Source organism: Balaenoptera borealis (genome assembly GCF_965194805.1).
Source record: "Balaenoptera borealis genome assembly, chromosome: 7".
Lineage (NCBI taxonomy): Eukaryota > Metazoa > Chordata > Mammalia > Artiodactyla > Balaenopteridae > Balaenoptera > Balaenoptera borealis.
Window position 1 is genome coordinate 105,300,118 of NC_138864.1, and position 27,671 is coordinate 105,327,788.

The 27,671-nt window shown below is 39.1% G+C and overlaps 1 protein-coding gene and 1 pseudogene across 3 annotated transcripts in view; one reads left to right on the forward strand and one right to left on the reverse strand.

Annotated features, from left to right (window-relative positions):
* Positions 1-27,671, reverse strand: part of LOC309632456 (metabotropic glutamate receptor 8) — a 646,966-nt gene that overhangs the window by 526,277 nt on the left and 93,018 nt on the right. The window lies entirely within an intron of this gene.
* On the forward strand, positions 19,128-26,271 carry LOC309632491 (chromobox protein homolog 3 pseudogene; annotated as a pseudogene). Its single transcript has one exon. The product of its transcript is annotated as a chromobox protein homolog 3 pseudogene (transcript).

The following is a 27,671-nucleotide window of genomic DNA, read 5'->3' on the forward strand; positions in this document are numbered from 1 at the left end:
AAAAAAGGTTGAGCACCAGCTAATATCTGAGTAAAACAAAGAAAAAACAAACAAGAAGAAAAAACCCACACGAATTAAAGTCCTATAATAACTGAATTGTTAACATTAATCATATGACTTCAAAACAACTCCTTCTTTACCATATCTGACCTGATATATTGGAATTATTTCTTCCTAGAAATAAATGATGCATATAAATAGCCATAAGTATGTCAGAATTTCATGCATGATGTATTTCATAGCAGGAACCCAGGTAAAATCAACATTTTCAAGTCCTGACATCTTTGATAAATCTATAGAATCATAGGTATAAACCAAAAAAAATTATTATGCTTTCAGTCAAAGCATAAACGAGACTTAATGCTTTTATTTACCTTTCTCTGCTGCAGCTATTAGCTAACAGCCTTACTTTATGAAAAAGATATTCATTTCCTTTGAACTGCTTTCCCCCACATCAAAGCAAAAGTATTCAATATCCTTGAGAAACTAAATTGCTGGGCATAAAACCAAACTCCCTGTTCTTTAGTATAATTTAAACCATCAATTTATTATACACTGAAAAAAATATGCTCATTGTTGGTTCACAATACACGGAGTTCCCCAGGTGAGATCTGAAACTGGCCTCCATACACGGAGAGCAAGGAGAGACCGAAGAAAGATGCAGGCCACTCCATATTGGTAGGTGGCAGGTTTAGCAAGAAAGGGAACTTACATATGAGGCTTGTCTTGAGCAGCTGCAAGACAAGTAGATATCTGCACCATGCTAGAATCTTAAAAGTTTATATAGTGGCCTTAATGGGGTTCAGACATGTCTTCAGTCCAGATGGTCTCAATAGCACATTAATCTCTCAAGGCTGCATCCTTGAAAGAGCTTCTAGTTTGGGAACAGTGGGCAGATGTCCATTCCAAAGACAGAGGAGGAAGTGAGGAGCCTCCAACTGTCTGAGTCCAGCTCACAGGTCGACCAGTGGTCACATCCTCTCCATGACCTCCTCCAGCACTCATAAAATTAAGTATTCACCGTAACCAAAAATCAAATTCCCAAACACTTGTGCTAAACGGCCAAAGACTTCCTTTCTCATCCTTATCCAGACACACCAAGGAACAGCTTGCCAAGAGACTAAATTTCTCAGTAAGTGAAAATTGCACATAGTAGGGGGTTTAATTCCCCAGCCATAGGAAGCTAAACCAATGAGAGAATCAACCTGAAAGACTACCCTTGGCAGTCATAAATGAAGTTATTTTCCTCTGTGCCGGTATCTTCATAGAGAGTTTATTTCTTCCTAAGCAACAGTGGACATTCACCAAGATGACAGAGATCCTATGTCCCTCCCATAGAGCTCCTCAGTGCAGCATGGAACTTAAAAATACTTTTTAGAACCCATATACTTAGCACAAATCAGAATATTTTCACAGACCAATACATGTGTTTGTGGGTATCATTATTATTATTGGTTTATTATTATTATTATCCCCCAAAAAGAGCCTGAGAGAAGAACTTGTGTGCAGATAGTTTTTTCAGCTTGTTTCCAGAAAGCAAGAAGGAGTTGGGAAGGTGAGATGGAAAAGTTAAAGGATGTATTATTACCTGGTTACCACTGTGGGGATCTGGATCTCTGTAGGGGACCCTTGGGAACTATAAAAAATCTACCTTGGAATTGTCCTTCTAAATGACAGGAGTCTGGGGCGTTTATTTGCCAACTTCTTACTCCATTGGTTGAGGGTTCTGCTCAATGCATTAATTCTCCCACTCTGTCTACACTAGAACATGCTCCCATGACTTTGGAGAAAGTCCTAAGCATTTAAATTCTTAACAAGTTCCCAGGTGATTCTAATGTTGCTGGTCCTGGCACCACACTCTGAGAAGTCCCCAAAGAAAAGTCTCATGGGTGCCCACAATTCAGTCTGTCTTTGAAGTAGCCCAAGGCAACTGCCCTGCCCTCCCTTCTGTACTGGCTCACACCTGTGAATATCCACCTCCACCCATAAAGCCATTAGAAGGATGCTCACCACTCATGCCCCTGTGGTGGTACCCACCTCAAGAAAGCCAATGTCTCTATTCTCCCGATACTCCTGAACCACTCTCTCAAGGTTCCAGGACCAACTCAGGGTCCCACTGTGTCAGCTGGGGTCCTAAGCAGATTCTAGATACACCTAGAATCTTACAAAGTTTTATAGAGCAACTTGCATTCTGTCAGGTCAAACCCAAGCAAGGGACCAAAAACAAAAGATATCATGCCACATCTTCATTAATTCTAGTCTCCTCTCTTCTCCAAAGCTCTATCCACAACCAGACCCCCTCCCATATTCAAGACAAGATTTCTCAAAAATAACAAAAAAATAGAAATTGACTTGGGAGGAAGATTGAAACACTAACATCTGAGCTCCTGAACTCAGCCTGTGAAAATCCCCGTGTTAGCTTCTGTCCCTTTGTTTCTATTTTTTTTTTTTTATTGAAGTATAGTTGATTTACAACGTTGTGTTAATTTCTGCTGTACAGCAAAGTGATTCAGTTATACATATATAGACATTGTTTTTTGAATATTCTTTTCCATTGTGGTTTATCATAGGATATTGAATATAGTTTTCTGTTCTATACAGCAGGACCTTGTTGTTTATCCATTCTATATATAATAGCTTACATCTGCTAACCACATCGTCTTTATCCATTCCTCTGTCGACGGACATTTATGTTGTTTCCATGTCTTGGATACCGTGAATAGTGCTCCTATGAACTACAGGGGTGCATGTATCATTTTCAATTAGAGTTTTGTCTAGATACATGCCCAGGAGTGGGGTTGCTGGGTCGTAGGGTAATTTTATTTTTAGTTTTCTGCAGAACCTCCATAATGTTTTCCATAGTGGCTGACCAACTTACATTCCCACCAACAGTGTAGGAGGGTTCCCTTTTCTCCACATCCTCATCAGCATTTGTTATCTGTAGACTTTTTAATGATGGCCATTCTGACCAGTGTGAGGTGGTACCTCATTGTACTTTTGATTTGCATTTCTCTAATAATTAGCAATGTTGAGCATCTTTTCATGTGCCTATTGGCCATTTGTATTTCTTCTTTGGAGAAATGTGTATTTAGGTCTTCTGCCCATTTTTTGATTGGGTTGTTTTTTTGTTGTTGTTGAGTTGTATGAGCTGTTTGTATAGTTTGAAAATTAAGCTCTTGTCAGTCACATTGTTTGCAAATATTTTATCCCATTCTGTAGGTTGTCTTTTCATTTTGTTTATGGTTTCCTTTGATGTGCAAAAGCTTTTAAGTTTGATTACATCCCATTTGTTTATTTGACTGTTTTTGTTTTTGTTTTTGTGGGAAAGTGTTGGATATATCTATTACCTTAACTGTGGTGATGGTATCAGTTCGCTTATGTCCAAACTCATCAAACTGTACACATTAGGGCTTCCCTGGTGGCACAGTGGTTAAGAATCTGCCTGCCATTGCAGTGGACACAGGTTCAAGCCCTGGTCCAGGAAGATCCCACATGCTGCAGAGCAACTAAGCCCATGTGCCACAACTACTGAGCCTGCACTCTAGAGCCCGCAAGCCACAACTACTGAGCCCACGTGCCACAAGTACTGAAGCCCGTGCACCTAGAGCCTGTGCTCTGCAATAAGAGAAGCCACCACAATGAGAAGCCCCCGCTCGCCACAACTAGAGAAAGCTTGTGTGCAACAACGAAGACCCAATGCAGCCAAAAATAAATAAATAAATTTATTTTTTTTTTAAATTGTACACATTAAATATGTGCAATTCTTCGTTTGTCAAGTATACCTCAATAAGGCTGTTTGTAAAATTTCCCTTATTTGTAATATATAATAGCACAGAAACATTGATCCCTTTCCTCTAAACTTTGAGAAATCTCTTGTGCAAGCTTTTGCATGATCATGGTATCGGTTATCTATTGCTGTGTAACAAACCAGCCCAAAGCTCAGTGGCTTAAAACAACAAACATTCATTGTAGTCATGAATCATTACATCATCAGTTCCACTGTACTTAACTACTTTTGAGTTGATTTTGAATTCTATAGGCAAGGTCTTCATGTATCTAGTAAAAAAGAGTAGTGGATTATTATGTGTTGAATTGTGCTCTCCCAAAGAAGATATGTGGTATACTCCAATAAAGATATGTTGGAAACTACCTAAGGAGACAAAAGACCTGTACTCCGAAAACTATAAGACGCTGATGAAAGAAGTCAAAGAAGACACAAACAGATAGAAAGATATACCATGTTCTTGGACTGGAAGAATAAATACTGTCAAAATGACTATACTACCCAAGGCAATCTACAGATTCAATGACATCCCTATCAAATTACCAATGGCATTTTTCACAGAACTAGAACAAAGAATATTAAAATTTGTATGAAGACACAAAAGACCCCGAATAGCCAAAGCAATCTTGAGAAAGAAAAACAGAGCTGGAGGAATGAGGCTCCCTGACTTCAGACTATCCTACAAAGCTATAGTCATCAAAACAGTATGCTATTGGCACAAAAATAGAAATATAGATCAATGGAACAGGATGGACAGCCCAGAAATAAACCCACACACCTCTGGTCAATTAATCTATGATAAAGGAGGCAAGAGTATACAATGGTGGAAAGACAGTCTCTTCAACAAATGGTGCTGGGAAAACTGGACAGCTACATGTAAGAAAATGAAATTAGATCATTCTTTAAGACCATACACAAAAATAAACTAAAAATGGATTAAAGACCTAAATGTGAGACCAGACACTATAAAACTCCTAGAGGAAAACAAAGGCAGAACACTCTCTGACATAAATCGCAGCAGTATCTTTTCTGACCCATCTTCCAGAGTAATGGAAATAAAAAAAAAATAAACAAATGGGACCTAACTAAACTCAAAAGCTTTTGTACAGCAAAGGAAACCATAAACGAAACGAAAAGACAACCCACAGATTGGGAGAAAATATTTGCAAATGATGTGACCGACAAAGGATTAGTCTCCAAAATTTACAGATAGCTCATTCAGCTTAATATCACCAAAACAAACAACCCAGTCAAAAAATGGGCAGAAGACCTAAATAGACATTTTTCCAAGGAAGACATACAGATGGCCAAGAGGCACACAAAAAGATGTTCAACATCGCTAATGTTGAATATCACCAAAACAAACAACCCAGTCAAAAAATGGGCAGAAGACCTAAATAGACATTTTTCCAAGGAAGACATACAGATGGCCAAGAGGCACACAAAAAGATGTTCAACATCGCTAATGTTGAATGATTAGAGAAATGCAAATCACAACTACAATAAGATATTACCTCACACCAGTCAAAAAGGTTATCATCCAAAAATCTGCAAACTATAAATGCTGGAGAGGATGTGGAGAGAAGGGAACTTTCCTACACTGTTGGTGGGAATGTAAATTGGTACAGCCACTATGGAGAACAGTATGGAGGTTCCTTAAAAAACCAAAAAATAGAACTGCCATATGACCCTGCAATCCCACTCCTGGGCTTATATCTGGAGAAAAATATGGTCCGAAAGGATACATGCACCCCAATGTTGACTGCAGCACTGTTTACAATAGCCAAGACATGGAAGCAACCTAAATGTCCATCGACAGAGGAATGGATAAAGAAGATGTGGCACATATATACAATGGAATATTACTCAGCCATAAAAAAGAATGAAATAATGCCATTTGCAGCAACATGGATGGACCTAGAGATTGTCACACTGAGTGAAGTAAGTCAGACAGAGAAAGAGAAATACCATATAATATCGCTTATATGTGGAATCTAAGAAGAAATGATACAAATGAACATATTTACAAAACAGAAACAGACTCACAGACTTAGAGAACGAACTTATGGTTACCAGGGGGGAAAAGTGGGGGAAGGGATAGTTAGGGAGTTTGGGACTGTGGGATTGACATGTACATACTGCTATATTTAAAAAGGATAACCAACAAGGACCTACTGTATAGCACAGGGAACTCTGCTCAATGTTATGCAGCAGCCTGGATGGGAGGGGAGTCTGTGGGAGAATGGATACATGTATATGTATGGCTGAGTCACTTTGCTGTGCACCTGAAACTATCACAACACTGTTAATTGGCTATACTCCAATATAAAATAAAAAGTTAAAAAAATTCAAAAATCAATCAATTAATTAATTAATTATTTTTCAAAAGAAGATATGTTGGAGTCCTAGATCTCAGGTCCTAACTCCCAGTACCTAAGAATGTTATCTTATTTGGAGATAGGGTCTTTATGGAAGTTAAAGTTAAAATGAGGTCATTAGGGTTGGCCCTAATCCAACTTGATTGGTGTACTTATAAAAAAGGGGAAATTTGAACACAGAGACAGACAGGCCTAGAAGGAAGATGATATGAAGAGACATGCAGGCAGGGAAAAGATGACTATCTACAAGCCTTTGGGAAAATCAAGAACTCATTGCTAAGTACATTTACTCACAGAAAGTTTCCTTTCTTGAGAAAAAAATGAAATTACTGAGAAAAAAATGAGTGAGAAAATATCTACAATTTTGCAATAGATAAAGTTGTTCAACACTTCAAAGAACAATTAAAACAATCACATCTTGCTACAGATCTCACCTCCATGAAATACCACCTCAACTTGACAAACTACCACTACATAAATTCCAATGGGCCTGATTTAGCCTTAAAACCTCCTGTGATTCAATGAAGGAAGTGTGAGAACCAAGTGGGATTATTTCAAGAATAAACTAAAACATTTGCTATCAAAGGTAAATGCAGCTGAAATAGAATTTGCATTATAAAAAAGTCAAAACAATTTTAAGAAGAAAAAATAAAAAATAAAATGCAATATTATTCAGCTTGTTACCATAATATTTTGAAACTTTATAACTGTCAGAGCAATGCTCATGACATTTCCTGGTCTGTTAACTGATAAGCATTTTATTACCTAAGGGGGGGGGAAAAAAAACCAACTTTAAGCTCTTAACTATAAAATGCAGGCAAAAGAATGGCAGGATGAGTAGGATTTAGACAGGGAAGAGCAGGGCAGCAGGCTGGGGTGGGGACAGTTTCCCAGGGAGGCGAAGCATCATGTGCCAAGCATCACAACAGAGATTTCTTGAGCCTGTGTTTGTATTTTACATAAATGGAATCATACAATATGTTAAAAAAATGCAGGCAAGACATATATCTTCTAGATATATAAAATATTTCAGCTAAGTGAAGAGTCTATCCAAATTTCAGCTAGCTTTCCTCTGGGTCTGTTACACATAGGTCTGAACTTTCACAAAGACCTTGTAACAGTTTAACATTTCTTACAAACTTCAGGAAAAAAAAAATTTTTTTAATACTAAATGTATGACCAGTGAAGAAATATAATGTGATGAAAATTTAATAGGCAAGGGGATTTTTACATTTAACTCATCAGTGGTACTACCTGTTGTATTAAAGAAAATCACCGATTCAGATTAAGAAGATGCTTGGTTGTGTTGGGGTTTATGTATTTGTCATCCGTTCTTTAATGGAGAAGTTTACTCAGTAAATTAATATGTTGGAAACATTTTTAGAAAACAGTATTTAACCCATTTAAAAGAGAAAAGCTATTTTGAAAAATCTAAGCATGCCCATTTCCGTATAAATAAATGTGAACATTATGTAAAACTAATTATAAATCAATTTTTTAGCTGTTCATCAAAGCAGGTCCACAGAAATCTCTAACTGAAAAAATTCCAAGCAATTCCTTTTAGGCATTGTTTGAGCTATTACAGAGGTTTGAAAATAACAAAACTAAATTTAAAATATTCATAATAGTAAACAAGACAAAAAAGAAAACCCTCAGAATGGGAAAAAATATTTGCAAATGAAGCAACTGATAAGGGATTAATCTCCAAAATATACAAATAGCTCATGAGCTCAATATCAAAAAAACAAAAAACTCAATCCAAAAATGGGCAGAAGATCTAAGTAGACATTTCTCCAAAGAAGTCATACAGATGGCCAATAGGCTCATGAAAAGATGCTCAACATCACTAATTATTAGAGAAATGCAAATCAAAACTACCATGAGGTATCACCTCACACCGGTCAGAATGGCCATCATCACAAAATCTACAAACAATAAAAGCTGGAGAGGGTGTGGAGAAAAGGGAACACTCTTGCACTGTTGGTGGGAATGTAAATTGATACAGTCACTATGGAGAACAGTATGGAGGTCCCTTAAAAAACTAAAAGTAGAACTACCATGTGACCGAGCAATCCCACTACTGGGCATATACCCTGAGAAAACCATAATTCAAAAAGACACATGCACCCCAATGTTCATTGCAGCACTATTTACAATAGCCAGAACACGGAAGCAACCTGAATGTCCACCGACAGATGAATGGATAAAGAAGATGTGGTACATATATACAATGGAATATTACTCAGCTGTAAAAAGGAATGGAACTGGGTCATTTGTAGAGATGTGGATGGACCTACAGACTGTCATACAGAGTGAAGTAAGTCAGAAAGAGAAAAACAAATATCGTATATTAACGCATATATGTGGAATCTAGAAAAATGGTACAGATGAACCTCTTTTCAGAGCAGAAATAGAGACACATACGTAGAGAGCAAACATGGACACCATGGGGGGAAGGAGGGGATGGGATGAATTGGGAGATTGGGATTGACATATATACACCACTACGTATAAAATAGATAACTAATGAGAACATGCTGTATAGCACAGGGAACTCTCTACTCAGTGCTCTGTGGTGACCTAAATGAAAAGGAAATCCAAAAAGGAGGGGATATATGTATACATATAGCAGATTCACTTCACTGTACAGCAGAAACTAACACAACATTGTAAAGCAACTATACTCCAATTTTTTTTTAAAAAAGCATTCCTGCCCACAAAAAAATATATTCGGGACTTCCCTGGTGGCGCAGTGGTTAAGACTCCACACTCCCAATGCAGGGGGCCCATGTTCGATCCCTGGTCAGGGAACAAGATCCTACATGTCGCAACTAAGAGTTCACAGGCCACAACTAAGGAGCCAGCAAGCCGCAACTAGGAGCCTGCCTGCCGCAACTAAGACCCGGCACAACCAAATAAATTAATTAAATAAATATTTTTTTAAAATATTCATAATGAAGGCTTTTTACTAATTCCAACTGAGCTTTCCCCACTCTTCCTTCCAGAAGTGACTTTGTTCTGCAGCTTTGGATGGGACCGGACTGAGGGAATAGATGAGAATTATCCACTTTGAAAGTCAGATTTGGGAGATAAAGAATGAATAGGTAATTTATTTTTCAAAAAATGAACCAAGTATAAGACTGTTAGAAGTATTAGGCAAAGAGGCTCTTTTACATTCATCTAGAATTGTTGTTCTTATTCCCAAGGAGAATCTAGATATGATAAGATAGGCCATTTTCCCCACCTGGCTAGCTCCAAGGAGGTTGCCCCTCTCTGACAAATAACAGGGGAAATACCCAACACAGAAGCCTTGCCTGTTATTAGCTCGGTAGACAGTAACTTCTAGAGAGTGAGGATTAGTTCTTTCTCCTATTCAAACTAACTACATCTTGCACAGCGCTGTGCACATCATAGGAATTCCTCAAAAGTTCGGTGAATTCCACTGAAAAACTAAGATTATTCACTAACCTTAGCTTCTTCAATGTCAAAGTATAAAGAGACAGAATCAGATAAGAGCACTGAATTCTAAATTAATTCAGTAAGAGTCATAAATTATGAAGTGCTTCCACCAATATATGGTTAAGTAAGGGGACCTACTTTTAAAATGACTTAGTTATTAAAAGACAAAAATAACACAAATGTCAGAGAATTTTCAAAGGAGCTTTATAATTTGTGTAACTTGCTAGAAGCGGGGTTATCAAATTTCATATGAGTTCAGCTTTCATCAAATTTGTATTTAATGAATGCAGTTGTGAAATGGGCAAATCCCATATACTGCAAACAGCCCAACTCTTACTTCGTTCCACAGATACGATTTACCCTTAATAGCCAGAAGCATCACTTCAAATAGTTTGTGTTATGGCAGAATGGATTGTGTTGTATTCATTCTACCTGCAGGAAGGAAGCTAGCATCCATAACACCAGCATTCAACTGTGTGTTACATAGCACAACCCCGCAGAACGCTTATAACATAAAATGTCAAGATATTTAAAACATAAATTTTGTAGGTTGTGGCAGACCAGAGACTTCTCTCTTTCCACTAAAGGGATATATATATATATATATATATATATTCTTTTTTTTTTTTAACTTTGGGTTTATTTATTTATTTATTTATTTATTTATGGCTGTGTTGGGTCTTCGTTTCTGTGCGAGGGCTTTCTCCAGTTGTGGCAAGTGGGGGCCACTCTTCATCGCGGTGCGCGGGCCTCTCATTATCGCAGCCTCTCTTGTTGCGGAGCACAGGCTCCAGACGCGCAGGCTCAGTAATTGTGGCTCACGGGCCTAGGTGCTCTGCGGCATGTGGGATCTTCCCAGACCAGGGCTCGAACCCGTGTCCCCTGCATTGGCAGGCAGATTCTCAACCACTGCGCCACCAGGGAAGCCCAGGCATATATTTTTGATTCAAGTCTTTCAAATCCTAGTACCTGAGATCAGCTACAAAACTTACCCAGGATTGTGGGAAAATGTGTCAGCCTCTGCTTTGTACTCCTAAGACTCAACTCACCATTTCTATAAACATGTACATGCACAGGCATGGACGTTTCTACAAAGAGCAAATTTATCATTCATTTAACGTGGAGGACGTGTCTGCATTTGAGAATGTAATGGACATTCACATTTCATCCTCCAATAAATGTGTACTACGCAGTAAAGCTCCAGTTGAGAGGGCTATGAGTTCTAGTTCTCCTTTTTAATATTTCACTCCCTAGAAAATTCTCCAACACATATAAGCAATTTCTAAAATATTTGCAACCTAAGGAGGTTTCCAGATCTACCTGGAAAAATGAACAATTGCTTACCAGTTTGACAGACAGTATACAAGAATTAGATCAGAGGGTAAAAATCACAGCATTCCAATGCAAAGAGGTTTCAAGGTCATTCAGACGTCTAAGTTCAAATCTCAGTTCTGAAAAAAAAAAACTAGCTGCCTGATCTTAGACAACCTAATCTTGCTAAACCTCGTTTCCCTCATGTGAAAAATGGGGATAAAAATAGGACTGCTGTGGGAGTTGAAGTTTACACACACACCACACATGCCAAGTCTCCAGCACAATCCCACAGATCAGGCACTCCATGATATGTAGCTGTACATGCATAATATCATGTGGACACTCTATAGCTGTCCCTACATCCTATTTCCCACATTAAACAGGCATTATCTGCTCATGTTCTCTCCTCCTTTCTGCATTATGGGCCATTACAGGCAGAAGCTGTGTCATATTCAATTCTGTAACTGCAGGATCTAACACACGCCTGGCATATTATATAAACCAGTCAACTGCCACTTATGTTTGGCGAGAACAGCTAGCTCCTCATATATGTTAACATATTTTATCAAGTAAGTCAAATGAATAATGAAGTGCTCATTCTTAACCTATTAAACTTTCTCCCTCTGCTTTTGTTAAATTTACATAGGTGGACTCTTATTTAGCTGTAAAAATCAGCTGCTGATTTTCCATTTAAAATGTGAAACTTGAAGTTCCCCTATTGTTTTACCATCTTGGGGTTCATCTCGGTACCATTCCAAAAATTTAATTTGCTTTGTTATTAAAAAAAAAAAATACTAGCCAAGCCCCCTCCCCCTCGGATGTGGCTGGAGCTTGAGGCGCGCAGGGCCTGAGACGCCACAGACCCAGGACCCAGAGCAGCTCAGAGGCAGTGAATAATAGCTCTTCAAGTCTGCAATAAAAAATGGCCTCTGGGGGTCTGGGCAAGATGGCGGAAGAGTAAGACGCAGAGATCACCTTCCTTCCCACAGATACAGTAGAAATACATCTACACATGGAACTGCTCCTACAGAACACCCACTGAACGCTGGCAAAAGACGTCAGACCTCCCAAAAGGCAAGAAACTCCCCACGTACCTGGGTAGGGCAAAAGAAAAAAGAAACAACAGAGACAAAAGAATAGGGATGGGACCTGCACCAGTGGGAGGGAGCTGTGAAGGAGGAAAGGTTTCCACACACTAGGAAGCCCCTTCGCGGGCAGAGACTGCAGGTGGCAGAGGGGGGAAGCTTCGGAGCCACGGAGGAGAGCACAGCAACAGGGGTGCGGAGGGCAAAGCGGAGAGATTCCCGCACAGAGGCTCGGCGCCGACCAGCACTCACCAGCCCGAGAGGCTTGTCTGCTCAGCCGCCGGGGTGGGCGGGGGCTGGGAGCTGAGGCTCGGGCTTCGGTCGGATCGCAGGGAGAGGACTGGGATTGGCGGCGTGAACACAGCCTGAAGGGGGCTAGTGCGCCGCGGCTAGCCGGGAGGGAGTCCAGGAAAAGGCCTGGAGCTGCCGAAGAGGCAAGAGACTTTTTCTTGCCTCTTTGTTTCCTGGTGCGCGAGGAGAGGGGATTAAGAGTGCCGCCTAAACGAGCTCCAGAGACGGGCGCGAGCTGCGGCTATCAGCGCGGACCCCAGAGACGGGCATGAGACGCTAAGGCTGCGGCTGCCGCCACCAAGAAGCTTGTGTGCAAGCACGGGTCACTATCCACACCTCCCCTCCCGGGAGCCTGTGCAGCCCGCCACTGCCAGCGTCCTGTGATCCAGGGACAACTTCCCCGGGAGAACACAAGGCGCGCCTCAGGCTGGTGCAACGTCACGCCGACCTCTGCCGTGCAAGCTCGCCCCGCATCTGTACCCCTCCCTCCCCCACCTCCCGCCTGAGTGAGCCAGAGCCCCCGAAGCAGCTGCTCCTTTAACCCCGTCCTGCGTGATTGAAAAAAAGACGCCCTCAGGCGACCTACACGCAGAGGCGGGTCGAAATCCAAAGCTGAACCCCGGGAGCTGTGCGAACGAAGAAGAGAAAGGGAAATCTCTCCCAGCAGTCTCAGAAGTAGCGGATTAAAGCTCCACAAACAACTTGATGTACCTGCATCTGTTGAATACCTGAATAGACAACGAATCATCCCAAATTCAGGAGGTGGACTTTGGGACTTATAATTTTTGGGAGGGATTTTTAATTTTTCCCCTTTTCCTTTTTTTGTGAGTGTATATGTGTATGCTTCTGGGTGATATTTTCTCTGAATAGCTTTGCTTTCACCATTTGTCCTAGGGTTTGGTCCGTCTGTTTTTTGTTGTTTTTTTTTTTTTACTTAAAAAAATTTTTTTCCTAATAAATTTTTCTTAATAAGTTTTTTCTTATTTTTTATTTTAAAAAAACTAAAAATTTTTTTCTTAATAAATTTTTTTCTTGTTTTTTATTATAAAAAATTAATAAATTTATTTTGAAAAATTAAAAAAATTATTCTTAATAAATTTTTTCTTATCTTTTATTATAATAGCTTTATTTTATTTTATTTTATCCTCTTTCTTTCTTTCTTTCTATTTTTTCTCCCTTTCATTCTGAGCTGTGTGGATGAAAGGCCTTGGTGCTCCAGCCAGGCATCAGGGCTGTGCCTCTGAGGTGGGAGAGCCAAGTTCAGGACACTGGTCCACAAGAGACCTCCCAGCTCCACGTAATACAAAACGGTGAAAATTTTTCAGAGATCTCCATCTCAACATCAAGACCCAGCTTCACTCAACGACCAGCAAGCTACAGTGCTGGACACCCTATGCCAAACAACTAGCAAGACAGGAACACAGCCACATCCATTAGCAGAGAGGCTGCCTAAAATCATAAGGCCACAGACACCCCAAAACACACCACCAGACGTGCACGTGCCCACCAGAAAGACAAGATCCAGCATCATCCACCAGAACACAGGCACTAGTCCCCTCCACCAGGAAGCCTACACAACCCACTGAACCAAACTTAGCCACTGGGGACAGATACCAAAAACAACGGGTACTACAAACCTGCAGCCTGTGAAAAGGAGACCCCCAAACACAGTAAGATAAACAAAATGAGAAGACAGAAAAACACACAGCAGATGAAGGAGCAGGGTCAAAACACACCAGACCTAACAAATGAAGAGTAAATAGGCAGTCTTCCTGAAAAAGAATTCAGAATAATGATAGTAAAGATGATCCAAAATCTTGGAAATAGAATAGACAAAATGCAAGAAACATTTAACAAGGATGTAGAAGAACTAAAGAGGAACCAAGCAACAATGAAAAACACAATAAATGAAATTAAAAATACTCTAGACGGGATCAATAGCAGAATAACTGAGGCAGAAGAACGGATGAGTGACCTGGAAGATAAAATGGTGGAAATAACTACTGCAGAGCAGGATAAAGAAAAAAGAATGAAAAGAACTGAGGACAGTCTCAGAGACCTCTGGGACAACATTAAATGCACCAACATTCGAATTATAGGGGTCCCAGAAGAAGAAGAGAAAAAGAAAGGGACTGAGAAAATATTTGAAGAGATTATAGTTGAAAACTTCCCTAATATGGGAAAGGAAATAGTCCTGGAAGCACAGAGAGTCCCATACAGGATAAATCCAAGGAGAAACACGCCAAGACACATATTAATCAAACTATCAAAAATTAAATATAAAGAAAACATATTAAAAGCAGCAAGGGAAAAACAACAAATAACACACAAGGGAATCCCCATAAGGTTAACATCTGATCTTTCAGCAGAAACTCTGCAAGCCAGAAGGGAGTGGCAGGATATACTTAAAGTGATGAAGGAGAAAAACCTACAACCAAGATTACTCTACCCAGCAAGGATCTCATTCAGATTTGAGGGAGAAATTAAAAACTTTACAGACAAGCAAAAGCTGAGAGAGTTCAGCACCACCAAACCAGCTTTACAACAAATGCTAAAGGAACTTCTCTAGGCAGGAAACACAAGAGAAGGAAAATACCTACAATAACAAACCCCAAACAATTAAGAAAATGGTAATATGAACATACATATCGATAATTACCTTAAATGTAAATGGATTAAATGCTCCCACCAAAAGACACAGACTGGCTGAATGGATACAAAAACAAGACCCATATATATGCTCTCTACAAGAGACCCACTTCAGACCTAGGGACACATACAGACTGAAAGTGAGGGGATGGAAAAAGATATTCCATGCAAATGGACATCAAAAGAAAGCTGGAGTAGCAATTCTCATATCAGACAAAAGAGACTTTAAAATAAAGACTATTACTAGAGACAAAGAAGAACACTATATAATGATCAAGGGATAGATCCAAAAAGAAGGTATAAAAATTGTAAATATTTATGCACCCAACATAGGAGCACCTCAATATATAACGCAAATACTAACAGCCATAAAAGGGGAAATCGACAGTAACACAATCATAGTAGGGGACTTTAACACCCCACTTTCACCAATGGGCAGATCATCCAAAATGAAAATAAATAAGGAAACACAAGTTTTAAATGATACATTAAACAAGATGGACTTAATTGATATTTATAGGACATTCCACCCCAAAACAACAGAATACACATTTTTCTCAAGTGCTCATGGAACATTCTCCAGGATAGGTCATATCCTGGGTCACAAATCAAGCCTTGGTCAATTTAAGAAAATTGAAATCGTATCAAGTATCTTTTCTGACCACAACACTATGAGACTAGATATCAATTACAGGAAAAGATCTGTAAAAAATACAAACACATGGAGGCTACACAATACACTACTTAATAACGAAGTGATCACTGAAGAAATCAAAGGGGAAATCAAAAAATACCTAGAAACAAATGACAATGGAGACACGACGACCCAAAACCTATGGGATGCAGCAAAAGCAGTTCTAAGAGGGAAGTTTATAGCAATACAAGCCTACATCAAGAAACAGGAAACATCTCGAATAAACAATCTAACCTTGCACCTAAAGCAATTAGAGAAAGAAGAACCAGAAAACCCCCAAAGTTAGCAGAGGGAAAGAAATCATAAAGATCAGATCAGAAATAAATGAAAAAGAAATGAAGGAGACAATAGCAAGGAGCAATAAAACTAAAAGCTGGTTCTTTGAGATGATAAACAAAATTGATAAACCATTAGCCAGACTCATCAAGAGAAAAAGGGAGAAGACTCAAATCAATAGAATTAGAAATGAAAAAGGAGAAGTAACCACTGACACTACAGAAATACAAACGATCATGAGAGATTACTACAAGCAACTCTATGCCAATAAAATGGACAACCTGGAAGAAATGGACAAATTCTTAGAAATGCGCAACCTGCTGAGACTGAACCAGGAAGAAATAGAAAATATGAACAGAACAATCACAAGCACTGAAATTGAAACTGTGATTAAAAATCTTCCAACAAACAAAAGCTCAGGACCAGATGGCTTCACAGGCGAATTCTATCAAACATTTAGAAAAGAGCTAACACCTATCCTTCTCAAACTCTTCCAAAATATTGCAGAGGGAGGAACACTCCCCAACTCATTCTACGAGGCTACCATCAACCTGATACCAAAACCAGACAAAGATGTCACAAAAAAAGAAAACTACAGGCCAATACCACTGATGAACATAAACGCAAAAATCCTCAACAAAATACTAGCAAACAGAATCCAACAGCACATTAAAAGGATCATACACCATGATCAAGTGGGGTTTATTCCAGGAATGCAAGGATTCTTCAATATACGCAAATCAATCAATGTGATACATCATATTAACAAATTGAAGGAGAAAAACCATATGATCATCTCAATAGAGGCAGAGAAAGCTTTTGACAAAATTCAACACCCATTTATGATAAAAGCCCTGCAGAAAGTAGGCATAGAGGGAACTTTCCTCAACATAATAAAGGCCATATATGACAAACCCACAGCCAACATCGTCCTCAATGGTGAAAAACTGAAACCATTTCCACTAAGATCAGGAACAAGACAAGGTTGCCCACTCTCACCACTATTATTCAACATAGTTTTGGAAGTGTTAGCCATAGCAATCAGAGAAGAAAAAGAAATAAAAGGAATCCAAATCAGAAAAGAAGAAGTAAAGCTGTCACTGTTTGCAGATGACATGATACTATACATAGAGAATCCTAAAGATGCTAACAGAAAACTACTAGAGCTAATCAATGAATTTGGTAAAGTAGCAGGATACAAAATTAATGCACAGAAGTCTCTTGCATTCCTATACACTAGTGATGAAAAATCTGAAAGTGAAATTAAGAAAACACTCCTGTTTACCATTGCAACAAAAAGAATAAAATATCTAGGAATAAACCTACCTAAGGAGACAAAAGACCTGTATGCAGAAAATTATAAGACACTGATGATAGAAATCAAAGATAATACAAATAGATGGAGAGATATACCATGTTCTTGGATTGACAGAATCAACATTGTGAAAATGACTCTACTACCCAAAGCAATCTACAGATTCAATGCAATCCCTATCAAACTACCAATGGCATTTTTCACAGAACTAGAACAAAAAGTTTCACAATTTGTATGGAAACACAAAAGACCCCGAATAGCCAAAGCAATCTTGAGAACGAAAAATGGAGCTGGGGGAATCAGGTTCCCTGACTTCAGACTATATTACAAAGCTACAGTAGTCAAGACAGTTTGGTACTGGCACAAAAACAGAAACATAGATCAATGGAACAGGATACAAAGCCCAGAGATAAACCCACGCACATATGGTCACCTTATCTTTGATAAAGGAGGCAAGCATATACAGTGGAGAAAAGACAGCCTCTTCAATAAGTGGTGCTGGGAAAACTGTACAGGTACATGTAAAAGTATGAAATTAGAACACTCTCTAACACCATACACAAAAATAAACTCAAAATGGATTAAAGACCTAAATGTAAGGCCAGACACTATCAAACTCTTAGAGGAAAACATAGGCAGAACACTCTATGACATAAATCACAGCAAGATCCTTTTTGACCCTACTCCTAGAGAAATGGAAATAAAAACACAAATAAACAAATGGGACCTAATGAAACGTAAAAGCTTTTGCACATCAAAGGAAACCATAAACAAGACCAAAAGACAACCCTCAGAATGGGAGAAAATATTTGCAAATGAAGCAACTGACAAAGGATTAATCTCCAAGATTTACAAGCAGCTCATGCAGCTCAATAACAAAAAAACAAACAACCCAATCCAAAAATGGGCAGAAGACCTAAATAGATATTTCTCCAAAGAAGATATACAGATTGCCACAGACACATGAAAGAATGCTCAACATCACTGATCATTAGAGAAATGCAAATCAAAACTACAATGAGATATCATCTCACACCGGTCAGAATGGCCATCATCAAAAAATATACAAACAATAAATGCTGGAGAGGGTGTGGAGAAAAGGGAACACTCTTGCACTGTTGGTGGGAATGTAAATTGATACAGCCACTATGGAGAACAGTATGGAGGTTCCTTAAGAGACTAAAAATAGAACTACCATATGACCCAGCAATCCCACTACTGGGCATATACCCTGAGAAAACCATAATTCAAAAAGAGTCATGTACCAAAATGTTCATTGCAGCTCTATTTACAATAGCCAGGACATGGAAGCAACCTAAGTGTCCATCATCGAATGAATGGATAAAGAAGATGTGGCACATATATACAATGGAATATTACTCAGCCATAAAAAGAAATGAAATGGAGGTATTTGTAGTGAGGTGGATGGAGTTAGAGTCTGTCATACAGAGTGAAGTAAGTCAGAAAGAGAAAAACAAATACAGTATGCTAACACGTATATATGGAATCTAAGGAAAAAAAAAAGTCATGAAGAACCTAGTGGCAAGACGGGAATAAAGACACAGACCTACTAGAGAATGGACTTGAGAATATGGGGAGGGGGAGGGGTAAGATGTGACAGGGTGGGAGAGTGGCATGGACATATATACACTACCAAATGTAAAATAGATAGCTAGTGGGAAGCAGCTGCATAGCACAGGGAGATCAGCTCGGTGCTTTGTGACCACCTAGAGGGGTGGGATAGGGAGGGTGGGAGGGAGGGAGACGCAAGAGGGAAGAGATATGGGAACATATGTATATGTATAACTGATTCACTTTTTTATAAAGCAGAAACTAACACACCATTGTAAAGCAATTATACTCCAATAAAGATGTTAAAAAAAAATGGCCTCCAATAAAGCTGTGCTGCAAAAAATGGGAAAGAAACAGAATGCAAAGAGTAAAAAAGTCGAAGAGGCAGAACCTGAAGAATTTGTCGTAGAAAAAGTACTGGACCGACATGTAGTGAATGGGAAGGTGGAGTGTTTCCTGAAGTGGAAGGGATTTACAGATGCAGACAATACTTGGGAACCCGAAGAAAACTTTGATTGTCCAGAGTTGACTGAAGCATTTCTTAATTCTCAAAAAGCTGGTAAAGAAAAAGATGGAACAAAAAGAAAATCTTTATCTGACAGTGAATCTGATGATAGCAAATCAAAGAAGAAAAGAGATGCTGCTGATAAACCAAGAAGTTTAGCCGGAGGTCTCGACCCAGAGCGAATAACTGGTGCCACAGACAGCAGTGGAGAATTCATGTTTCTCAGGAAATGGAAAGATTCAGATGAGGCGGACTTGGTGATGGCAAAGGAGGCAAATATGAAGTGTCCTCAAATTGTAATTGCTTTTTATGAAGAGAGACTAACTTGGCATTCTTGTCCAGAAGATGAAGCTCAATAATTGTCTGCATTGCTTTTTATATATATTTATATATATATATAATCTGGGTCTTGGTTTTTTGATCTATTAGTGTGAAGAAATAACTACATTCTAATGAAAATCAAGTTTGATATGTTCGTTTTGAAGTAGTTTTGGGGAAGTTGTTGGGTTTGGGGGGTTTTTTGGGGTGGGCTTTGTTTTTTGTTTTCTTTGCATCTGTAGCACTGGTTACTTTGAACAAATAAAAGCTTTCTGTAGTCAGAAGTCTAAGCATCACCTCCAGTCTCCTCTCCACAAAGTGTGCCAGAAACAAGTAGCACAGAAGAGGTGCACCACCCTTAATTTGAACCTTTGTGATACCCTCAGTCCACAACTGCAAAGCTCTTCTTCGATTTACCTTTTCCAAACAAATAAACCATGTAATCTAATTCCACCCCACCCCCCGACCTCACATCCATTCTCCTTTTGATACATTTTTCTCTTTGTTTTTTATTTGTTTGTTTTTAATATAATGAGTCCCATATACCCAGAGTCATCCCTCAGTATCCGTGGGGAATTTGTTCCAGGATCTCTGTGGATACCAAAATCCGTGGATGCTCAAGTCCCTTATATAAATGGCATAGTACAGTCAGCCCTCCATATTCCTGGGTTCTGCATCTGCTGATTCAACCAAATGAACTGAATTGTTGTTGGTTGAACCGACCGATGCAGAAGCAGTGGGGGCAGAGGGTCCACTGCTTTTCCTACTCACTGGATCTAGTAGAGCATCAAATAAGTAAGCAACCTGCAGAACCTTTATGTTCCCTGCAGGGGGCCTGAAACCTGTGTTTTCACAAGCCCTCCAGGTGGTCCTGACATGCGCCCAAGGTTGGAAACCTCTGCTCCAGCCCTTCAGGATGGGGCCCAGACTGGCAGATATTTTTCATGACTTTTCGTTTTTATAAACATACTGAAGATCCCCAATCATCTGACTGATCCCAGGGCCAGGATTTGAGTGACTTAATGTATAAGTACAATTCTGATAGAAGTCACAACATTTCCATTTCATAATAACTAATGTTTGGGTGAATGAAGCATTTGTCTCTTGGAATTTGAACTACCTCACTACAGATTTTTAAATTTTATTTGTATCACACACATCCACACACAACCAAGGCAATTTGAAGGAGAAACCCAAAGGAAAAAAGGCAAAACATCTGTCTTTAGTGGGGAAAGCATTGCAGAGTGTCCAAAAGCCCTACCTACCTGAAACCCAACTCTCAGCTCACTCTCTCTAACAATGAGAAAATCGGAATGGAGAGTATGTATGGTTCAGTGCAAGTAGCAATAACAGTGATGATAACAAAAACACTTATTTTTGTCCTTACTGACATAGGCACTTTGTCAAATGAGCCACGTGTATTATTTAATCCTCACAACAACTTTTCCCATTTCACAGATAAGGAAACTGAGGCACAGAGATGTTAAACAACCTGCCCAAGGTCTTAGAGATCTTAAGTGGCAGAGCTGGGACCCCACAATCTAGGTTTGTCTGACTTCAAGCCCCATAAACTCTAACAACTTTGCTGTGCTGACTTCCAGCCCATCGGCCCAGATTTGGTGGACAATGGGAAAATAACTTGATTGTGCGTTATCTAGAAACCTCTCCCATGGACTGGACACTGCAGTTTGGATGCCTAGTCTGTCTCACAGACCTATCGAGGGGCTCATTTTCCTCCTTCCCCACGAGAAAGATTACAAAGTGTAACCTGAGTACATCAGGTCTTGAGGCAAACTCTACCATTCACTGTAACTCACAATAGTCACATCAACATGGTACCATCTTGAATAACAGAGCCATGAAGGCAACAATATCAGAAAGGACATAGTATGAGCAAACTGCCTGATAATCAAGTCTAAATAGACTTACTGGTTGAGAAATAATCCTGACATATATTCTTTAAGCAATATTTACTCACTGCAGAACAATGAATTTAAGTTTCAGCTTTGGAATCCGTTGCTTGTTTTAAATGTACCAGACCATCCTGAGATAATTATCAACCCCTCCTCAGCGTTTCCCATTCCAAGTGCTTCAACACTATTATCTTCCCTCACCAACACACTGAATCTCTGTAGCTCATGGAAAGCCTGTGTCAGAGTAGATCAAGACTGGGGCACTGGGCAGAAGTTCGTGGAAAAAAAGAAAGACACGAGTCCTTAACTTTAGGCTCTTTCCATCAGAAGTAAGAAAGAGGGCAGACCTTAAAGTGGCTGGCAAAGTCAAGTGACCTTTATAAACACACTACACAAAATCCCATAGACGCCAGCCCACAGCTGGGACAGCTGGCCACTTGCGCTGTTAGATCAGGTTCCCTCCCAGGTCCACAGAGAAATGTCCAGATGCTCTCTAGGCTGCCCCCACTCTGCTTGAACCTTGAGGGCAAAATACTCCGTCATACTTCCTCTCTGGTAGAGTCACAGTTTGCCAACAACAAAGGTAGAACTAATTTATGTACACACAGAAATACATTTCATTGCTCAAACAAATTCAATATTCAATCAAGACAGTGTAGTAGTAATCTTACTCTAGTTCTGGTTTTCTCAGTCTGCACTAATGACATTCTGGACCGGATAATTCTTTGCTGTGAAGGGTTGTCCTGTGCATGGTAGGATGTTTAGTAGTATCCCTGGCCTCTACTCACTAGATGCCAATAGCAAACCCTTTCCCCAAGTTGTAACAACCAAAAAATATCTCTGGGAGAGCAAATCACCCCTAGCTAAGAATCACTGCTCTATTTGCTCAATTTGTCCCATTTGTCTCTAAAAGGCAAATGTAATACTTCGGTACTACAGTGCAACTGTTTAAAAGATATTTCATATACCCTGTGACTGTCAGTCTCTGTGATTCTCTGATGATTATTCAGACATCCAAGTGGCCTGCCTTTCTTATTCTGGCATTGTTACTGTATTAAAATTCCCTTGGCTCAAGTGCCAGACCCTGCCTGGTTTCCGGCTCTCCACCTTCCTTTTCTGACAGCCTGAGACCCCTGAATTCCACCCAGCTTTAGACACACCTCAACCTTGTCTCTCAAGGACTGATCTTGATTTGGCAAGGAGGGATACTAGCCTAATGTTCTCATAATCAATTTCCTGTTACTCCCACTATTTGTCATTAAACCACATCCTGGTGATCCAGTTTTGAAAACCAGGCATGTGCCTTGAACTGGAAACAAAGTCCCCACTCACCATTCAATGTTGATAATTCAAGTTGTGTCTTATACTTTTATAATTGGTCTCATGATGCCACGATCCTTTTGAACCAGGACCCTAAATTATTCTTGCAGTCCTGCCTCAGAATTTGTGACTATCTGTATGCTGATGGAATTGTTAGCCCAATATTACTTTGTCTCCTCCTTGGAATTTCAAATATCACCTGCTTTGATGTTGGCCATCACTGAGCTTCTACGACCATCAACACATGCTCATTTGACCTTGTTACACCTACAAGATGCCAATGACTATATTAGGCTGCTACCATCCACGATTTCATCAGCTCTCTGGACACAATCCTCAGTCTGTCAGTCTCGTTCTGTAAGCCTGTTGCCCCCTCCCCAGTGCCCATCCCACCCACGCAATTGCGGGGGGTGTCCAGATGCAGGTCTTTGCTCATGAGATGGTTGTTACCCTAGCTAGGCTATGGCACTCAGACCAAGACTGGATACTGGAATTGATATTCGATTAGCTCTTCTAGGTAGTTCACTCAATTTTACTTAAAACTTAAGCCAGAATATTGCTTTTCCAGTTACATCATCCAGAAAGGGGTGAAGCTTAGAAAACGAACAGAAACAGGATCTCCAGTGCTCCCTCACAAAGAACGTTACATTTGGGTATGTAACCCCTTTTTACTCCCACATATTTTCTCAGGAAAGGAAAGACTTTTGCAATTCTCCCTCCAATCAAAATGCTTAATTGCCTCAATTTCTTTACCTCATCTCCCACCTTCTTCATAACTACGGGAAGTATAAAATTTAAGCACAAATAACTCAGAAAGAAATCAGAAACAAAAATAAAGACTTTAAAAGTGTCGAAATCCTCCCAGTAATTAATTTTCACTTAAGTATCTGCATGGACTAAAAGTCTGCTCATTATGAAGGGAAACTTAATGGGTCACTCCTTCCAATCTTCTGCCTTTATGGAGAGAGGCATCCAAACCATTCAAATCAGGCATTGACCCTGGCTAGGCAATAGCACTACCCACAGTTAAAAATTATGTGGGAGCTTCACAAAAACAAGACCCATGAGAGTGCAGCAAATACCTTCAGAACTTCCCAGTAGCTGGGCCAGAATCCTCAACACTACTCGGCTTATTCTACCAGCCTCCAGCAAGCTAGTGCATGGACTAGGGAAACACACAAGCTAAATGAAGGCACTATGACAGCAAGAAAGATAAGTCTCAATGACACAAGCCTATTTACACATAAAGCCAATTGCTCCCAGTGACAAGCAGTGTTTTTCAAATTGCAGATCCTAACCCAGAGCACTGGAAAGAATGACCTATTAAGGCTCTGTCCCCAGTGAATGCACTGAAATTAACTAATAGGTCTTGACTGCAATTTTTTTCTTTTTAGGAATGGAATAGAAAATTTCAGAATGCATTACAAGCAAATAGTAATGGTAAAAATGTTTCATGAAACTTTTTTCATAGATAGATGATAGGTAGATAGATAGATAGATAGATAGATAGATAGATAGATAGATAGATAGATAAATAGAGACAGAAGTTCAACAACTATTTACTGAGCACCTATGATGCACCAAGTACTTTTCTAGACAGATACATCAATGACTAAAACAGATAAAAATTCTTGTGATGCTTATACATAATATTTTAGATAGAAATGTAAAATGGATTTCTCAGTGTAAGTCATAGTTTTTTTTTTTAAGTTTGAAAGACACTATTTATAATACAGAGGTGTCCAAGCTTCCTCCCTACCACTCCATCAAGAAAGACCCACCCAATAATCGCCCCGCCACTCTGGGAAGCCCCAGACAGGAATGAAGTGGAAAGAATAGCCCAAATCATTCCCCCTCCCCGCTTGCAAATCCGCCTTCAAGGTCAAGCCTGTCTTCTTGAAGCCATTCTCTGTTTGCTCTGTTTTGCATCTTCCCCTTTAATTTTGTTTCTTTCCCCCAGTTCTAATAAGATAAGCCTCTTGAAAGGGAATGAAAACAGCTAAATGAACCAGTTCTCGGTGGACATTCCCTACAAGTGTAACAGGTGGAGAAGTTTTGTTTATATTTTTATTAAATATTCACTGCTAGTAAGAGGCAAAGCATCGAAATTGTGATAGCAGATTCTCTTTGACCCATTAAACAACATATCTACATATATTCTCCCTAAATTTCTTCAGAAACATCCTAATAGGTATTAACTAGGGTCCAATCTGATACTTCTCAACATAATGATTTGCTTATTTAATCTGAAGCTGCCGTAGCTCACGTTTAGTGGTTCTCTAGGATGAGCCCAACATTGTGCTATGTGCCTTGTCTTTCATCTTCACAATGATCCGGTGAGGGCAGAATTATTACCTGCCTTCTGTAAGAGAAGATGTTAAAGCTTCTAGAAGTTAAGTAATTTGTCCAGGATCATTCAGCTAATAAGTGGCAGAGCTAAAATTTTAACAAATGCCATATAGCTCCACAAAATGACTGACTGTATCCCCATGAAGGGTAGAAGGTTATTATGTATGAAAAAAATATAAACTCTGCTCAGAAAACTTACTCTACAAGTCTCTGCTTCCCCTGACTTGCTCTTAATCATTCTTTACTATTTTCATAATCATTAATAAAGTCTATAAATAAACAAACCATTAGGTTTAGAACTGAAGTGTCAACACAAGTACTTTTTCCTTCCTTCAATGCAATAGGTTTAAATATGTGGTTGCTCAAAATATTGTGACATTTCTTTCACTAACCCCTTTTAATTGCCATAAGGATAGTGGGAGGGTAAGAGGACAGACTCTGGGTCCAGAATGTGTGGTCTCAACTACCAGCCCCACAATTTATATGAAGCTTATATACAGCTGTATAGCCTTGGGAAAGCTGTGCCTCAGTTTCCTCATCTGTAAAAAGAAAATAATAATAGTATTTACCTAGGGGGTTATTTTGAGGATTAAATGAGATACACAAGCAGTGCACTTAGAACAGTGTGGACACTGAATAAACGCTATGTATTTGTTATCCTTACGATTATTACTTCCTAAGAAGCACTAGCTCATCTCATTCTACTAAGCATTAACGTCTTGGAGTTTATCAAGAAAAAAAAAAAAAAGAGTAAGTTCTGGGTGGTGGGGAAAAGAAATCAATCATTAAACTTGAAACTATGTCAAGACAGAGAATTATGTCTGTTGCATCATCTGTCCCTTCATTCCCCAGTTGCTTGAGTTGCTGAAAGGTGCACAGTAGATGCTATTGCCTAACTTATGCTGTTTTGGGGAAGCATTACACTTCATAACTTATTTGAAAGGAACCATTTTGTTTTAATGCTCATATATGAGATCTCTTTGCTTTGCAAAACACAACCAGCATGTTTATTTACTGAACAGAGCTCAGTACCATAAGTTTGCATGAAAAGAGAAATCATAACCATTGTCAAAAGAAAATTCAAACCAATTTTGCAGCAAAGGTCTATATGCTGTTTTTAACAACTGTCTCAAATGTTGGTCAAATGAAAAGGTCAAGTGTACATCAATATAAAAGAATATAAAGGTCCTCATTATCTTTTAGCCTGTTCTCTTAGTGAGGCAAAAACCCATTTAAAGTGCATCTCCTCATAATCAATTTCTTTACTTACAAATGTCATTCTGAATGGACATTTTACAGCTGATTAATTTTTGTCCCTTTTTCTCACATGCAAATACAAGACCAAAATGCATACTTCTGGTAGATTTCCTTCCTGCTGATTCAAGTGCTGATTTCCTACAGATCTGCTATCTACAGCCCTGGCAGAAAAATGATCTTTCAATCTATGCTGCCATGTTGCTTAAATACATTCATCTCTTCTCTTCCAAAATATTTAAGGTAAGTGAACAACTAAACATCTGATTGTAGAAGGTAGAAAACATTGTCATTGCCTTTGTCAAAAAGTCAACATATTAAATATGCTGCACATACAAATGTACTCAATTAACATTTCAATTAAGGATAACAAACAATAATTAAACAGATGACATTCTAATTAATTTTCTCAACTGTAAATAGCCTGATGGAAATTATTGTTAAATCTGATTTAAATATTTCTCCTTGCAAAAACAGTGACCTCAAACTACCCATGATCAAAAACGTTTCCCTCTTATGTACTTATATGGTCATAATGTCGTAGCCATAAATAAGTTTCCAAGTAAAGTTTCTCAGTGTTATCAACCCTGTTCTCTTCACTTGGTATGCAAACAACAGTGTAGCTATATATAATTATGTCTTTCAAGGCACTTGTTTATGTCTTGTGCAAAAACATAGCACTAAAGTACCTCAGGGTTGAATACTACAGTTAAAGATTCATGCTTGGTCATTAAATCCAGATAAGCTATTTTGCCAAGCTTGGCAACCCAATTCCATGAAATCCAGTTTTCATATTGCCATAGATTCCTGAGACCTGTCCCTGGTTTCGCAACACAGTAGGGATTGCTAATTGTGCCAAGTGGCATTATTAATTTCTCAAAGCAAAATTAGATTTAATTCATTTTGGTTTTGAAAATAAATGTGGGCCATTCAGCACTTTGTAGCAGAGTGGAATAACAGCATGGCAAATGATGCCTAAGATATTAGATAGTGAACTGTCAAGAAAACAGAATAAGCCCTGCTATCATAGTTGCTAGACTGGCATTCATTAATTAATTAATTTTTGGTTTTGCTCTTTTGTCCCATATTGGAGCATACTTATACTAAAAGACGGTCCATTATTTATCAGAAATTCAAATTTAACTGGGGGTTCTGTATTTTATCTGGCAACTCTCCTTTTTTAAAAATTTATTTT